At 33.0% G+C, this 18789-nt stretch overlaps 1 protein-coding gene and 1 long non-coding RNA gene across 2 annotated transcripts in view; one reads left to right on the top strand and one right to left on the bottom strand.

Annotated features, from left to right (window-relative positions):
• Positions 1–2129: 2129 nt before the first annotated feature.
• Positions 2130–18789, top strand: part of Oct-TyrR (Octopamine-Tyramine receptor) — a 1115181-nt gene continuing 1098521 nt past the window's right edge. The window contains exon 1 of the mRNA XM_074186523.1: positions 2130–3425. The gene's annotated coding sequence lies outside the window, so the exon portion shown is untranslated. The remainder of the gene's footprint in view (positions 3426–18789) is intronic.
• LOC141487447 (uncharacterized) lies at positions 14499–18581 on the bottom strand. Its single transcript, XR_012468392.1, has 2 exons — positions 16902–18581; positions 14499–14841 (listed from the first exon to the last, which is right to left on the bottom strand). It is a non-coding gene; the product is annotated as an uncharacterized lncRNA (long non-coding RNA).

Below are 18789 nucleotides of genomic sequence, written 5' to 3'. Positions count from 1 at the left end.
CATATATGGGTATGTGTGGCTGTCGAGATGGGTACGATATATGTACAAGTCTCAATCACTTATAGGATGGGTAAATTATACCCATCCTATAAGTACAAAGCTCAAAAAAAAACTGAGGAAACTTGTGGTATTCTATGAAATTAAATATTTTTCTCTTCTTATAGATGAAACTGCTGAGAGTTCGCCTGAGGACAGGCTGAACGGTAGGATGGCCGAATGTTAGGAGATCGACTCCGTGTGTCTACCCTCTGGGAGAGTTGCCTGTTACGCTAATGGATATCAAAGGATAAAAAGTAGCTGAGCGCGAGTACGAACTGATAACGAAAAAAAAGCTAGCAGGCGATGAGTAAGATGGGACAGCGTTTGGCATGGTCGATCGCGGAGAATAAGTTTAATATGTATTGGTTGTGGTTGCGGAATATTTCAAATAAAACATTATATTAATCAGTTTACTTTTGATTCTTATTATTTTACTACACTATATGCTATTATAATATTTTTAATGGAAATATCCGCCACCAAAACCAAAATATAGTACACGTATTCTGCTCGATCGACCGTCCAACACTAAGTAATTCCACTCGTCGCCTCGTAGCCTTTTTTGTCTCGTTGTCAGTTCGTACTCGTGAATCAACTACTTTTTATCCTTTGATATGCATTAGCGACTCTCCCAAAGGGTAGAAACACGGAGTCGATTTCCTAACATTTGACTGGCATTTATGGGGAACATTTATATAAAACTTTTCTTCAGTTGATCATTCAATTGATTTCACCGTGATACGTGTATTGCTCTCACAAAAAGGAGATAGATTTGGAAAGTTCATGTGTTCCGAAATTCATGCAATTGGTTTTTCTATCATTTGCCCACAAATGAAATTTCTAATAATTGAAAATCCCAATAAAATCATTCGACTGATGAGCAATAAAATATTCACCCAGTCTATTCGTTCATTGGAGACAATTTGAATTAGTTCCATTTTATAGCAATAGAGCTATCAATATTTTATGGAGGGGCAAAACACTCGAATTGAGTATAGAGATTTTGAACAAGTTCACCAACTATAACTTGACAACTTTCCACTGTTGTTCAATTTAGGTACATTTCCTACTCGTCATTGGTGTCCTAGAGTTCCACTTCAAATATGTAATAGCCCCCAATTGGATAACAGTAACTTCACACTGACGCAGTCGTTACCACAACTATTGATTTTCTGCCAAAACAAATATGCTGAACATCATTTTTTTCACGAACCTTTGGTTGGGCAATACGGCATTATCTGGTGTTGAATAAAAAATGCATTGGGTTTGAGCTTTGATTTTCAATTAGTAGCCTTGTAGTCAGAACTGCAGTGAAATACAAGAATCGAATCACGTCATCATTCAAAGTCGAAACTTGGCTTTGCAACTGACCATCTTGGGGAACCTGGTTTATATTTCATATCAGAAGTTGTAATTCTTGGTCAATTCTATACAAGGTGTCTTCCTGAGGAATAGATATCATCGCCATTACTTGCACGATAAATCCCCAAAGTAGTTTTTATGAGGATTTCTTTAGGAAATATGTGACTTTGACTCTATTTTGCAGAAAAAAATTTGCTGGGGCAGAGTCTGATGATTTTCATGAAATATTTTTTTTTGACTTGTAGATCTTTGATATTCATCGATTGAGTTGTCTGTTGACAGCAGACATTCCGCCTCAGTGAGGGGAGATGTCATCGCACTTCTTCACTTAGGCTTGTCCTCAAGTATAGTTGAGTCCAGTAATGCATTATGGTTCAGTCTAGCACCACTAATGAGACCTTTAGCGCATTGGAACAGATCTATGTTTTCAATCCTGAATGCATTGTGTTTGGGCTCTGGTTTCCAAACTTATACTTTGTAATGAAAGCAGAAGTGAGAGACATATGACGAATCTCGTCGGCGATCAATGTTGAAGCTTTGTTTTGCAACTGACTACCTTGGGGAGCCTCATTCATCTTTGATATTTGGGAAATTAGTCCTCTGTCGATCCTATAGACTTCGAAAGGTGTTATCGCCCTTCTTAAATGCACAAAAAACTGTGTACATTACTGGAGTCCTGTTCCAACACCAAACCGTTATGTTCAACATTTCGACACATGTTTGAATCACCGAGTGATCATCTTAAAGAGGAAGATTGAACTTTTTTTCAAAGATGATTACTTGGTGATTGAAACACGTGTCTAGTTGTGAAAAAAAGGTTTGGTGTTGAGATAGGAAGTTTAATCTTTCTCTTAAAGATGATCACTTGGTGATTAAAACACACGTTGAAGTATTGAAAATAACGCTTTGGTGATGGGATATAACCCTAGTAACATTACTACACCAAAGGTTCCAATCATGGCATCACAAGTACAAAACTTTTTGTTTGGGGACTTACCTGTTTGGGAATAGTCCAATTAAATATCGGCAACACCGCTGTGGGTTTGGAATGGGGATCAATGCAGTTGAATGTTAGTAGGAACCTTCGAAACGTATATTATGCTCTGAACGGAGTGTTGAACGGAAAAATTTAGAGAATGTACTCCGGTGTGTTTTCATTTTGGAAATTGTGAGTGATTATTGTGTTCAAAAAAGTTCTTTCGTTTTTGGTGATATATCCATTTGCGAATAATCCAATCAAATTTCGACAACACCACTGTGAGTTTAGAATGAGGATCGATGAAGTTGAATGTTAGTGGTACCTTCACTGAACGGAGTCCGGAACGAAAAAAGTTAGAGAAGGAACGCCGGTGGTTTTCCATATCAAAAATTGTGAGTGGTTATTGTATTCAAAGAAGTTTCTTTGAACTGCTCCTTCTAATACTCCTCGATCCTGTCATATTCTTTGAGCAGTTGGAAATAATAATCAAGACGAGAAACGTGGTATCAATCATAACTTTATTTAATCACCACTGAGTTGTCAATTGGTTTCTGTATTTGAATTTATCATATTCATTACAGAACATAATTTTGGTTCTATTCGAGTCGGATTGATGCTAAAAAAAAAGTTTGAGTGATCTTTTCTCTTTCTCGAACTGATTATAAGTACAAAAACTATTTGGAGTAGTTGATTCTTCAGCGATGTTGTCAAGTTGTTCATTATGAAGTTGAATCACGTTCAAATAAAAATTTTGGGTTTGTATTTTCTTGTTTCCTGGAAGTGTTGGACTTCGGAAGGTGAAGGGCGAAGTTGTCAACCAATCATGTTTTTGGAAGATTCTCATTGCAAATCATTATTCTAAATAGGTACTATAGCAAATAAAAGTTTTTAAATGTTAACAGCGAAAATAATATATTTTCTTCATTTTGCAGATATTGTATGATACATCAAAATCATTGCGAACGGCCCAAGAACCCGAGCGCGGTACATGCAGAAAAGTGTATCTTTCAATAGTCTGATGATTAGAGCGTGGCATGAGCAAATGGTGAGTCGCATAGTTGTAAAAAAACCGTCACCGTTAAATACTCGAGCGCGATCAATTGTTTTTATTTTGAAGAAAATCCTTCGGTGATAACGGTAAAAATCTATTCTGATGATTTTCATGGTCCAATGTAGCTGAAACCATAAATAAAATGTAGAGCGTATAGCCACAGTATAGCTGGAACCACTAATGTAACTCTTGTCGGAACCTTTCATGTTTGTGTATCACAGTTTCATTTTTTAGATAAACTGCTCGGCAGTAAAACACATTTCAAGGAAAATGGGTGTTCTACAGTAATGTAGAATATCATGAAATTTTTTTTTTAAATTGTTCCACGTTATTACTCGCTCCTTGTCTATTTGGTTGAAATTTTGCAATCGATCTGAAAATAAGATATCGACGAGCTAAAAACCTGCAACTCCAAACATAGCTGAAAACTGGATAAAATGCGCAATATTTTTGCAAGGTGTATGGTGTATAGAATCGAACAGAGTTCGGAAAACGTGTCTGAGAGTTTCTAATGAATATCATTCCCAAATAATAGTGAATAATAATCATTATTTTTTCTAAAATACTACTGCAAAAGTGTTTTCCTCAGGTGGTCATTCTGCCTGAATTTAATCAGTTCGTACAGTTTCATCTAATATGGTATAAAATGATTTGAAATCCCTGAAAGAACAAATAACATTTATTAAATAGTTGAAATAACAAATATATCAAGCGAAAAACCCTGTAATGTAATCACAGTAAGATGAAATACAAGCAACAATTGAAAATTGAACAATGAAATAGAAATGAAACTCAAAATATTTCAATCCAAGTTACTTCACGATGTTTCGATTGTTAGTATCCACAAATGTCTTCGAGTGATAACTGGAATTATTCCTCCGAGAGATGACTATTTATAGGACATTCGAGTGCTTTCACCTATCATTTCTTTCCTCTTTCCGCTTCACCGGTTCAGCGGGAGCTGACCGTTTGGCATTAGTTGTCCGTTTCCCGCTTGATTATGGATTTCAATATGTTGCGTCGACGATTGTGGATACTAAAAATCGAAATGTCATGAAGTAAGTTGGTTTGGTATCTTTCAATTTTTATAACTTTTCTATTGTTCAATTCTCAATTGTTGCCTGAATTTTATTTCTGTGTAATTTCAATTCAGAGTTATGTTCATTTGATTTTATTGATTGTTTCAAAGATTTCAAATCATTTCATATCATATTAGACCATAAAAGTCTGAACTAATACAATTCACCATGAAACATTATCAATCACCTTCAAACAATTCTGCTGATTGGTTTCAGCTAGGATGCCTTTGTAACACGATTCCTGTTTCCTAAGGAACATTGCACAAGGATGTTCCTGATATGATTCAAAAACCGTCATGATACTAGAAGGAAGAGTAGTTGATCAGACAGGTGTTTGCCATAACAGCCTAATTGGGGTCTAAAAATGGGTAAAAAGGAAAAAAGTGAACGAAAGGCTTTATTATGTGAAATTTTGAGGGAATCCGTTGCCAAAAAAAAGTATGCCTGTTTTTCGATGATGTGAAGTAATAATAACATAGATTACTAACTGAACAATACAAGTTAAAATCAGAATCCATAAACAGCACCTCATTTTCAGACCGTCACTTAGAAAGTAAGATAGTGGGGACATATGCGAGGAATATTAAGATAATTTATGCTGAAAGCAAAAAGTTTTTTGCTCCGATCTCGGCCAATATTGTTGATTACAATGATTTATTAGAAACTGTGTCAATAAAGAAAATAATTCGTTCACATGCAGCACAACTTCGAGAAAAAATTCAAAATTCTACGACGAACACATTTCCTGGAGATTGCACTGCCAGAATTTTCAACGTGATTTTTGAGAATATTTGTTTCGAGCGATATTTTCCATCTATACCGTAAAAAATGTGAAATAAGAGAACACAAAAAAGATTTCGCAATTTTTTCCATCGTATAAAATTTTAATTACGCTGATTTCAGCTATGAAATCAAAACTTTCAAGCATATAACTTTTGATCTGCCAGTGAAAAGTTTACATAACAGCAAAAAAATATTCAACCTGCAGTCTAAATATGGACACTGTTGCTCATATACCGCTTGAGAAGAATTAGAGACTGAATCAACTTTTTCGACTGCAAACATAGATACTCACGTATCTATGAAAGAACCAATGAAATTTGAATTGATAGCTGAAATATCAATTATATTGAATAATGACACGTGGAATGAAAATACCATGAAACTAATAAAATAATCAAGAAGCAAAATGACCACAGAGTTAAAAAAAACTGAAAGATAAAATAATTAAAATGAGTAAAAACTAAATGAAAGAAGATTTTCATCCAAGTTACTCAACGACATTTCGATTGTTAATATCCACAATTTTCTTCGGGTGTTGACTGGACTATTCCTCTGAAAAATGATAGGTCATTCAAGCGCTTTCTCTTATACCCACTTTCCGCTTCACCGCTACCATTTGACTGATTTTTTTACATTTTTGAAAATTTTTACAATCTCTCCTTCCCACTGAGATGGCAAACTCAACTTAATTTTTTTTCGTTTAAGGACCTGTTACGGGGGCAATTCCAATATGAACCTTCATCTACAATGAGATGAAAATGATTCTATAAATATCTGACATTATGCTGCATTATTGTTTCTTGACCAAAACCAGCCTGCTCACTCAGGGGTGTGGGCGTGGGAACTCAAAAGAAAAGAAATGTTATATAAAATAAAGGGGCGCCACCCGTTTAATACGGTTGCCAAGAAACTTACTTAAACGGGAAAGAAATATAATCGACAATTATAAATAACAACCGATCATAAATAATCAACACTTAATGTCCAATAAAAAGAATTGATTTACTAGATATCCCTTAACCAATACAAGTTGATAACTATGGTTGATAACTGACAACATATCGTTCATATATGAATCTCCAAATATAGCTATAATTGGCTCACAAAATAAAACTATTATTATTATGACATAAGAAAATATGGGCTCATATATTCAGGTGATAATAAAATGTTTATAATTAAGGAAGAGCCTGCACTGGTATTTCTTGGTTTTTTGCAGTATCGTAGCAGCAATCCCAGAGGTAGAAATTATAGATAAACAATGAAGAAATACTCGCTTACCGGACGTATCCTTCTTGCAATATTGTATTAAAAAAATAGACCAAATAGTCCTCACGAATACCGATCCTACGACAATACTTCGGATCTTAGCTTGGCGGGACTTGAGGACTTTTCCTATTTCACCCAGACAATCTATCGTCGAGCAATAAATCGAAAGTGATCTGTGGTGCATTCAAGGAAATGAAAAATCCAAAACTGGAACCTTAAAAATTATACCATTCGAATCTTAGCATATAACACAACAAGGGAGATGAATAGTTTTTTTCAATGTTTGTTTTTGTCTTACCTCAATATTAGAGGGTTCATTTACTCAATAGTAGGTTTCCAAAAGAAAATGATAAGACACAAAATTTCCTTCAGTAGAGTTCAGTGCATAAATCCATAGAAGCAGGAGATTTCAGGATTGGTATCAATTGGAGCATCAAACTAATTTCTATATGATGATTTATATCTGCAATAATCCTCAAATCGACAAAACTTTATAACAATACCAAGTCGCTGATCTCCAGTACACTCGCTTACTGACTGAATGTCCTATTTTCACCGTGCACCGAGAATTCCAAAATTCGAGGGACGAATGATCAACAAACCTATTTGAAAAAAACTTAATATTTGCTGGAAGGATTCGAGGAAACGAGAGACGACACTTGACCGTTTCTCTGTCTTTGTTGAATTCGCACCTTTCATTCGAAGGAATAGGGTAGGCGTAGCGCGGGCATAAGATAAGAGATAAGATAAGATAATATTTATTGACCAAAACGCGATACACTTGGTATATGTGGTAAGTCAGGGTATATATTTAAAATATGACATTATGAGGACCCCAAGTCAAATAATCAAATGAGTAGTACATTCAGTGAACTTACATTGCAGTGATAAGGCACACACAAAATAAGCAAAAATATATACAATATAAATAACAATGTTAGACTAGGAATGCCAGACAAAACTTTAAATTAAAATGTATTTGAGTTGTTTGGGAGATCGTCGTTCAAGAAGTCCTGATAACTATAATAGCATTTCTGTATTAGAAGGTTTTTAATATTGTTGTGGAATTTTAGGTTACTCTTGACCTTTTTAAATTTATCTGGTATCTTATTGAAGCAGGTGATAGCATTGTACTGTGGAGATTTTTTGAAAAATGACATACGATGTTGAGGGATTTGCAATAGATGTCCATTTCTGGTATTGTAGTTATGGACAGTGGCGTTCTCTGTGAAGAGATTAGGGTTTTCCCTAGCAAACATTATGCATTTCAAGATAAAGATGCAAGGCGCTGTTAATATTTTTTTCTCAATAAAGATAGCACGGCAACTGTCCCTGTAGTTCATATTGAATATAAGTCTTATAATTCGTTTTTGGGCAACAAAAACTCTCATAAAATCATTTGCCCTCCCCCAGATCATAATATTAAAATTGATATGGGAGTATACCATAGCATAATAAATGCTGAGTAACGCTGATTCCCTTAATGTTGATTTCAGTTGCTTTATTGCATAGTATGCTTTATTTATTTTAGAACATGTATTGTCTACTTGTTTTTCCCAGTTTAGACTAGAATCTAAATAGGTACCAAGAAATTTCGTCACCTGTACGTTTTCAATATCATATGTAACAGGAGCATTTAGAGTATCAGTCCTAAAGTGAAACTTCATCGATACTGATTTGGAGGTATTAAGGATAAGTTTGTTTCTTTGGCACCAAACACTGAACTGGTCAACAATACTTTCAGATTTACAAATAAGTTGCTCAACGTTTTGTCCCGTTAAAGTTATGGTAGTGTCATCCGCAAACATCGTAATGTGTCCATCTTCTATATATTGAGGTAGGTCGTTTGTATATAGGAGAAACAGTAGGGGGCCTACAACCGAGCCCTGGGGCACACCGAGTGTTATCTTTTTGGTCTCAGAGAACGACCCATTGCAAAGTACCTTCATGTTTCTTTCGGACATGTAAGATTGTATCCAATTAATTATATTAGTTGGGAGACCTAAATTGGATAGTTTAGGGAGTAGAAACTCCGGGCACACTGTATCGAAAGCCTTCGATAAATCAAAGAATAAAGAGAGGACATATTTTTTGTTTTCGATCTCAGTGTATATGTAATTCATTAGATGATAAGATGCTGTTTCAACCGATTTTTTTCTTCCAGCCATGTTGGGAATCGCATAAAAGATTTTCATTTTCCAAATGGTCCATTATTCTTACCGAAACTACTTTTTCAAAAAGTTTTGATATAGAGGGGAGTAAAGAAATTTGTCTGTAATTTTCAATTTCTTTGCGGCTTCCTTTTTTATGTACGGGAATAATTACCGCTCTTTTTAAAACATTTGGAAAAATACCTTGTATAAGAGATTGCTTCATAAGGTAAGTTAATGGTTTAATAATTGTTGGAATGATTTTCTTGAGAGTGATTATAGAGAGTTCATCATAGTCTACAGATTTTTTATTTTTCATTTCAGACAGAGCGCTTAGTACCTCGTATTCCGTTAGAGGGTTGGATGAAAAAGGTAATATGGTACCAACCAATTTAGGGGTAGTACAGGGAAGGGATAAATTTTGTCCAAAGTGGTGGAATGCCGCATTTTCTGCGGCATAGATTGTATTCGATAGTTCGCACGGAGACCAATGAATAATATACCGGGAGATTTATAATTATACTTTTGAAAAAGAAATTATTGAATGATAGGGGAATTTCATTAACTTCAGTTACCAACGTTCGGAAATAAGTTGCTTGTTATTAGGAATTCAACTATAATAAGACTACTGGGAAAATGAACTGTAACAGACATAATCTCCAATATCCAATAGGTCCCTATGACGTTCAAGTTACTGTGAATTCAGCATCCTGGTTTCCCCTACTAAATACAACTTTGCTTTCTTCTATGGTGGTTTCCGTGAAAATGAGCTTGATTGAAAATGCTACAGCTAGATTTACTTCAGATTCATGCAGTGAAGCCAACTCGCTAACAATCGGGTGTTGTAGAAGGTTGGGCTTGAAAATTTTGAAAAGTTATTCTGCAGTATACGGTTTGGGAAGTACTTTTCAGAAAGTTAAGGAAAATACAGTTTTGACAGTTGCTTTAGGGTATGATCCGAAAAAAGTATACAGTAAGGGTATCAGTACTTGATAAAATCACCAACAAATTATCAAACTTCGAAATTGATATAAGCGCATTCCTCATGTTACAGGGGGTGGAATTATCGGATAATAATTTCGACCAACCTGCGGAAATTGATAGTATTTTGGGAGTGGAGATGTTTGCTGATATATTAAAAAAAAGTTCGGATTACTGGGGTACTTCATTGGCGGAAAAAATAACTTTAGATAATGTTGTAATGAGACAAATTCCAAAAGTATGTTCAACTTCATTCAGTATTCGGTAAAGGAGGAGCAATCGATTGATCAACTTGTTCGTGAGTTTTGGAAATTGAGGATGTACCTGAAGGTTTTGTTTTGGAACCAAATGATATAGATTATGAAAAAATTCATAATAGGGACGGTATACAGTAGCATTATCATTTGAACTTCCGCCGATAAGTTTGGATAATTTGTGGAATAATGCACACGTTCAGTATGGATCGCCCAGTTGACTCTTACGAACTAAAAGTTGTAGCTTTTGTGTAGTAGCTGAAGCTGTAGTTCTGTGCAGCTTCCGTGTTTCAGATCTGAGTGCACATGGAGCTGTTGTGTAGTTACGTAGTGTACTATTGAAAATTTCTATTGAATTGACGATGCAGTAAAACTCAATAGTAGTAACTGCGAATGATGGGTATTTATAGCGTAAGTTTTGTCGGGACCGAAGCAGTAACACAAATTTCGATGTAATTAACAGAAATGTTTGTAATGATAGTTCACCTATCAATATTTCTTATAAATCTATACCTAACTTTGGAAATTTATCTTCAAATACCATAAAACTTTTTCATAATGAACAAAATATCAAAATATGCCAAAAAAATATTGAAACTATAAAGAATTTGAATACCAAATTGGAAGATAAAACGGATACTACGAAAAAGTCAAATGTGATTTATAACATTCCTTGTAACAATTGTAACTTGAATTATATTGGAACAACATCTAGAATTCTTAATGATAGCGTTACTTCACATAAAAGTGATATAAAGCTTAATAAGAAATCATGTGCATTAGCACAACACTCTTTAGAAACAGGACATAAACCAAATTACTCCAATATCAAAGTTTTACATACAGAAAAAAATATTTCCTAAAGCCTTTTTTTAAATGGTTGAAATCGATGAGTCTTCTGATTGTATGAATAAGAAAACTGATATTGATAATCTCAGCAGTATATACAGTAACTTACTGGAACTACATCAAAAACATAATAATAATGAAAATTGTATCAATCAATAACTCTTTCTTTAGAGTAAAAAATTATGAAACCATCATACCCATTGAAAAATGACATTTATGTGAAGGTATGACATTTGTCAAACCCACAAACAAATCATATACATGTACAACTTTCTCGTCAATTTAATGTTCAATTTTTCGTTTTTCGCTCATTTTTACTATAAGTATGATTTAAAATATTATTCAATGGCGAAAATATTCACAACTCATTAAATTACTTGATAAAAATAGCTGCGTAAACGCAAGCGAAACATAAGTGGAACCACCTATTGGTGTGACACCCAAGTCAAATTTTTATGTCAGTGTTGGTGGTTTGACCTAAGATGTCTTAAAACCCTGGTGCATCTACTCATACCTGCATAAGTTTGGGGTAAAATGAGGGATTTATGGCTAACTTGATAAGCAGAGATCAACGTCGTTTCAGATGGCGCAAGCAGTCATTACAGTAAACTGTAATCATAGACCACACAGGGTGTATTCGTATTTATATTTAATTCCACATTCATTTTTCATACTGTGCTTTTAGGATAACTTAAGAAGTGAGTTAATGAATGTTTTGTGTTTTAAGTGTTATTGATGAATTGTCAGTATTAAATCGAAAGATAAGTGTCCAAGTTCTGGTGAATTAACAGTTGAAGTTTCAACCCAAGCAAAGTTTTGAAGAAATTTCGTGTAATTTCTTGATATTTCAACCCAATAAATGTTAGCAGATGTTATTATGTACTTGACACTGGTTGTTTATCGGAACGAATTCCGCAAAACAGGTGGTAAGTATGAAGATTATATACTCGAATAAATGTTTTTGGTATGGTATTGGAATGGAAAAACTTTTTATCCAGCCACATAGGTCTCAAACTCTATGTTTCCAGGGCAGAAGCTAATCATGATCTTTTTAAACATGAAATTTCTTATTTGTGTGATATTTGCAATATTTATTTATATCACAACTCATAAAACTACAATATTTCCTTCAAGAATCTGATGTAGGTTCCTTACATTTTTTTATTTTCATCATATTCTTATTGCATCAAGAAAAGTGAATCAACAGCGTGCAAGATAATGAATATAACTGTGTTATATATAAATGCAGTATGTCACAAGAAGTTTGCAACAAATTAAAACCTATTTTACTCTGAATGTCACAAAAAAAAGTTATTTGTTATAGAAGTTGATTTTCAAAAAGTCATTCAGAAGTCTCTCTATTTTTGGAAATACAAAAAAAAATCATTGGGAATATTTTAACGTTTCAAAAAAAGAACGAAAATTAAAAGCAATTATCTCTCATATACTGTTATGAATTCATGAAACAACAAATATTTCAATAACTACGGAAATACGGAATTTTAACCGAAAATGATTTGAATAATGAGGTGATGACATACCAGTGAGATTAAAAAAAATTATAAAACAATTTAATGAGGACCTTCCTGATATTCAAAATCTGAATAATTCACTAGATTACAAAGAAATATTCCCAGTGAATTCTTTGTCAAACTTTTCGATTACCTGTTAAGAGATCCTTTTGATAAGCACCAACTTTTAACTGATTTTTTTTTAATTAATAATAAAAAAGTTTCCTCTTTGATGCATAAAATTTGGAATAAGAGGTTTATATACGAAGAACAATGTAATGAGTAGAAACACAGCTGTTTTCTAATAGATATTCAACCAAAATACATCTACTGATAGTGACTATGGATATATGTATATCACACCTAGCAGTTCTTCTCATGAATCAGGACATTGATTTTCTTATACATACATATCTCATTACATACACAAAATCACTCAAGAGAAATAACACTACAGTCCCACCTTGAACTCGTCATGCAAGCCTTTGGGTTCTGCAAATAACTTGAGAGAAATTACAAGGCAAAATTTATTAATTTACGATAGATGTAAGATGGTCAATTACCTTCCGTTGAACATCAGATGTATTGAATAACTTCTTTGGTTCAGAAAGAATGTGAACTATTTATTGTCAGCATAAAGGTATTCAAGTATCTTCCATTATTATTATTTCAATTTGATTTCATTGAGTCATATTTTTTGCTATGATTGCATGTGCAGATCATCACTGATAGACTAATTTGACACTTGACCCCCATGCCAATTAAGTAAAATTTTGAAAAAAGTTGAAGTGCCTCCCCCAGCCATCTATCGAGCAATCACAATGTTTTTTTTTGAATAGTATCGTAATAGCCCCCAAACGTTTTTTTATGTTTCTACGTCAAACCGTTCAAAAGTTAAGTTAGTTTTTTTGTCAATCTGAGGTGAAATGGTATTTAATGTCCTTACCAGTGGTAAATTAATTTCCAGTTTCCTTGTGATGGGATTTTTTTTATATTCAGGTTCCCACGAAAAGTAAAATGCCATAATGTTCAGAGAACACCATGGTTGAATTTCTGCAGACTGCATGAAAATTGTTTATTTTCTTTTAGAATACAAATACAAAATGTCTTCTGATATACTTTAATTGCTTACTACAACCATTTACATTGAGTGTGTAAAAGAGTTCTTTTTTTCAAACAATGTGACCATCAATTATAATACTGGTAGTTTTTTGAAAATATCCAATTAAAGTTGAAAAAACATACAGCTGATGAGAGTATCACATCTCAACAGATATTTTCAGATTTTTCGAAATTTGATTTTCGAGGGCTCTTACATTATGCTCTTTAGCACAGCAGATATTCTATCTAGATATCAAATATGCCCTTAGTGCCTCTCTTGACAATTCTTCCTTGTGGTGTTCACAACATACAATATTTTTGGGAGAAAAATTTGACAATTTGATTAAAATTACTAAAAAGCAATTTTTTTTTAAGTTTCCTCTCAAAAACACCTGATATTGTGGCTTCAACATCGTGAAGAAAGCTATTAATTTTTTCGTGATGGTACTGTTAAAAATCCTCTGCTCTTGTTTCTTATGAGGGAATTGAATATTTCATTTCCCTTCCCCAATATCGAATCCACACATTCTCCACATTTGGTGTTGCCTTTATTTTTTTTGCAACATATCTACAGAAATAAGCAAAAGCTTTATCAATACCTGAGAAGTCATCTTCAATTTCGGAGATATTCGCTTCTATTTCAATATAGAATATAAATTTTTGCTGTTTTTCTTTGAGATCTCCAATATGAAGAAGGGATTTCATAATTTCTCCTCCACTAACATTACTCTCCCTGGGCGGTTTTATCAGAGAATAGAGGGACATTAGGCGGAATATTTGTCCAACTTGAATTGACTCGGGATGAGTATAGCATCCACCTGCAGCCCTCATCATCCCAAAAAGTGTTGAAAATGATATCAACAAAGTTCATTGGAATTGTTATGGATATGTGAACATTATCACCTCCAAATGATCTTGGTTTAATCTGGATGTCATCAAGTATTTGAAACCAAGATGGGGTTAGGAATATTCTCTAGTTGAATACTGCTAGAATTTACCAATGGATGTTTTGTGACAGAGTGTGACTAGGATGGACTATGAAAAACGTTTAGTGGAAGTTCAGAGCGGTTTCACTGAGAAATAAAAAATATCAAAATACCTATTTTTATTATAAAAATGACTATCACGTCATGTTCACAATAGAACTTGTCTAAAATCTAAATTTTTCATGATGATCTTCTACCACGTAGTAACGGCTATATATCCATCAATTTACTTGTCTAAAACATGTTTTACATTTAGATCAATAAATGTTATTTGATTAAATTAATCAAACTATATAAATAATCACACAATCCTTATCAGATATATGGCAGAAGCTTTATCAAATATTCTTTGAAAAAACTGATCACAGAACTAAATATAGGGATTCAAGTATTTCAGTTGTTCATGTTTCAAACGGAGTTTTTTCCACTGGATAATCCAACTGCAAACTGAAAAATAAAACCAGTTATAAAAAAATGAAAATCGATCTTTGAATCTGGGAAAATTTCAGCATCCTTCATCAATAATTTTCAATAGCTCATGTAGTATGATTTCATGACTGACTTCAATGTTTTGGTTGGTTTTTGGGTTTTGCTGTTGTCTTCTTTGGTAAACTCCAAACGTTTCTACTGCAACTACGACAGTCACCTTCAGCGGCGTTGACGAAGTACTCTTCATGAGATATTCATTGAAACTAATTTCAGTATCAACTTTATTCTCTAAGATTACTTCATCAACGCAACTGAATATGATTGCCCCAGTTACAGTCAAATATTTTTACCGAAAATGATCAGGGCAAAACCAGGAAACTAACTATTACGAAATTAGGCAGGATGGGTTCATACATTCAATTCGATTTTAGAAATATTTCATGCAGATTTCAGAATCGAAGTTACACTAAATCATTAGTTTATCTATTCAAATTTATATCTGGTTTCATTGATTGTCCAGAAATTCTCTCCCTTATAACTTCCAACGTTCCACGGAGGTCCATTAGACAAATAAAGCTATTTATTAGAGCATATCACCTAACTAACTAGTGGTATCATTCTCCTTTATCTGAAATGTTGAGACTTGAAAATAACTACTCTGATTAAATCAATTTCTTCTGTAATAATGAAAATATTTTTAAGAATCTCACTCTTTGCTCATGTAAATGTTTTTCATTACTTTAATTGTCGTTCATTAAACACACATAAATGTGTCTATAATAATTATAGTAGTAGAGTATAAGTGTTTACAGTACAAGCTTTCTTTGTTTTATAATTTATTGTAAACAAAAATTGGGGTTCACATATATACGAATGAATAAATTGAGATCCCTGTAAATAAACATGGACAAAAAACTAAAATGGTATTTGTTAAAATTGATTTTTCTGTTAATCAGCTGTCGTTCCCCTACGAACGGCATCCCTCAGAAGTCCTCAGAAGCCCTCACTTGTGTGAACAGGGATTAACGAAATCTTACCTTTTAACGTGCGATTCTTAGCATGTATACCTAAATATAATCCTTTGTTCGATAACAACTTTTTAAATTTCTACTGGCATTTTATTATAACCAAGAAATATCCTAAAAGATACACCTCTTTTTGATTATTTTCTCAGAAGAGGCTGTTTATAATAATGATACCATATTTATTATTTCCATGTGTAAGCAGTACGCTTACACAGATATTGACAAATATGAAATATCAGAAAATACAGGGTGAAGTTGATGAAGTTAATTTTCTGTGAATCAGGCATTTGTAGAAAATGTTCTTCAACTTTACCCATTTCTTTCACTATCACCTTTTATTTATAGAATGATATTAGCACCTATTAGCTCGTATTGAATAATGATGTATTTTTAAAAAAGGTATCAAGGGAAAATATGATGTAAAATATTGAACAAAACAGCAGTTGCGATCATTGAAATGAAAAATAATATGAAATGTTATAACTAAACTCCACACATTCGGACAATTTGTGACATGATTTAATTAAATAATGGTTACATAAATATCTCTTCTCATATTATCTTATCAATAACTTTCTTAAAGTCCGTTATGAGCCTTATATGAAATTTGTAAAAGGACATTGATATGCTTGAGTTGAACGAAAAACAGCAATCTTTTATCTTCAAGAGAAATTAATGGCATAGAGTGTTTGTTTCCAACTGCGAACTTCTGAGAGTCACCGTTAGAGAACAGCCGGTTGTAAAGAACTTTTTCTTTCTAGATAGGTAAAGCTAGAAGGGGTTATTTATCATTTCATATATGAATAATTATATATTTATCATTTTGATAACACCAAGTGTTCTCTCTTGATTTGTATGTGATCACATTTGCTTTTGATACCTTATTCAACAGATACTTTCCAACTACAGAAATTATTAGAAAACTGATTCTGGAAATGGTGCACGTTTTCTTGAAATTTGTACAATTAAGTACTTCTCTATAAGTGCACCTTGAAAAAATATACAAATCTTCGATAGGATTTATAGGTAGTGCTGTAGAAACTGAATACTCACATGCATGATGGTTTGGCACCCTTCAATAGCTTTTTCTCACCAATGAAATGGATGAGAAAATGCTTTGAGCAAATGAAAGCATCATCAGGCAGATATTTCCTGACAGCATCCATCCACTGTTTCCTCTTATTTTCATACTATAAATTACAGATTTTGATCAGGTACAATGCACAAATAAAACCATTCAAATCACAATTGAGAACAAGTAAAGTTAAAAGAGCATACTATTTGGTTGCTTGGAATGCTATATGCTAACAATTACTACAAGTATATATTTAAGAGAACATTAGATTTCTCATCATACATGAGTAGTCTTTTAACCACCCAATAAAAAAAAATATTTATACAAGTCCACAATACAACAACACCCTCGAGTTCTACAATAATTTTCCACAGGATTTCAAAAATATACGACATTCTGTTAGGATTGGGGAACTATTTGTTTGACATGGAGCCCTACTCAGTCAGTGATTTTCTAACTTAATCTATGATTTAATAATTGTTGATATAGATTTAATTTTTCATTTGTTTTAAATTTTATGCTGATATTAATTTCATGATATTTTAAATGTATGTTAAATTTTATGTAAGTGTAAACTTACTTACTTCTCATAATAATTTTGTAGAAATGCAATAAATCATCTGCATACTGTAATATTCATCTGTAGGTATCTATGACTCTATGAGTAGACTCTTCTTGCAACTAGGTATTAAGTTGTATTTAAAAAAAATTTAAAAAAGCATAAGTGAATGTTTATTTTCAATTTGATATTATGATTAAGAAAGTGATGACACTCTAGTAGCAAAAGGTGGATTTGAAAGGGTGAAGGATTATTCAAAATATTGAGTTTGTTTTTGGTGTAGGCTGATACAAACATAGTTTATCCTTGGTGGACTGACAGTAATAATAAAATGTTTCATTTACCTCTGGCACTGATACATTTTACGAAAAGTATCCTTATACACTATATGAAACTATTCCTTATTACTACTGAAAAATGTAACCAAACTAAAATAACTGAGAACTAACGAACGAAAACAATAATAAAAAATACGAACAATGTAAAGATTGGGATGACAAAAAATATCAAAATACCAAAAGTTGAAAATTCTTTTTGACAATAACAGATAATAATTAATTTGACTGACTCAGCGGGGACTCGAACAATTCAGAATAGCGCCATCTTGGGAAAACTCTCGTAAGTATAGTTGAAAGCAACAGGTGGTTCCTTCAAAAAGTTCAAAACAAAATCTAAGCGTTGCCTACACCAGGGTTTCTAGGAATCTTAGTTTGACCAATCAACCGACAACTGCGGTAGCAGAAATTTGGGAAGCTAACCTGAAATGCGATCGGAAAACGAATCCACATGTTTCTAGAAATGATATGAAATCTAGAAAGGTTAATGCAGTCAAGCTGCTGGAAATAGATAAGTACTCCTTGATCATATATATATATATATATATATATATATATATATATATATATATATATATATATATATATATATATATATATAAATATGAAAGTTATTGAGTGTCTTGATATAGAAACAGAAGTTAATATCGGACATAGCACTCATGAAAGTGGCAAACCATAGACACGTGTTTCGGGCTTTTGGCCCATCATCAGTATGGTGCAGCCAAGTGTAAGGATGGGCAACACTTGGTTACCAAAAGATATAAATACAAATAAATACAAAATAATATATATATATATATATATATATATATATATATATATATATATATATATACTGTCTGATCAATTCAGTGAACATTGGACGAAGGTATCGTATTTCCTTACATTATATTTTCGAAGCAGTAACATTTGTCCATCGTTGGGTTCGATTGAAAAAAGTCAGTCACGGCTCGATATTTTTTTGGAATT

Source organism: Leptinotarsa decemlineata, unplaced genomic scaffold, assembly GCF_025532065.1.
Source record: "Leptinotarsa decemlineata unplaced genomic scaffold, Ldec_3_MD MMD2_P_RNA_scaffold_2, whole genome shotgun sequence".
NCBI lineage: Eukaryota > Metazoa > Arthropoda > Insecta > Coleoptera > Chrysomelidae > Leptinotarsa > Leptinotarsa decemlineata.
The sequence above is the reverse complement of the archived record's forward strand: the minus strand, read 5'-3'. Positions and strand labels throughout refer to the sequence as shown.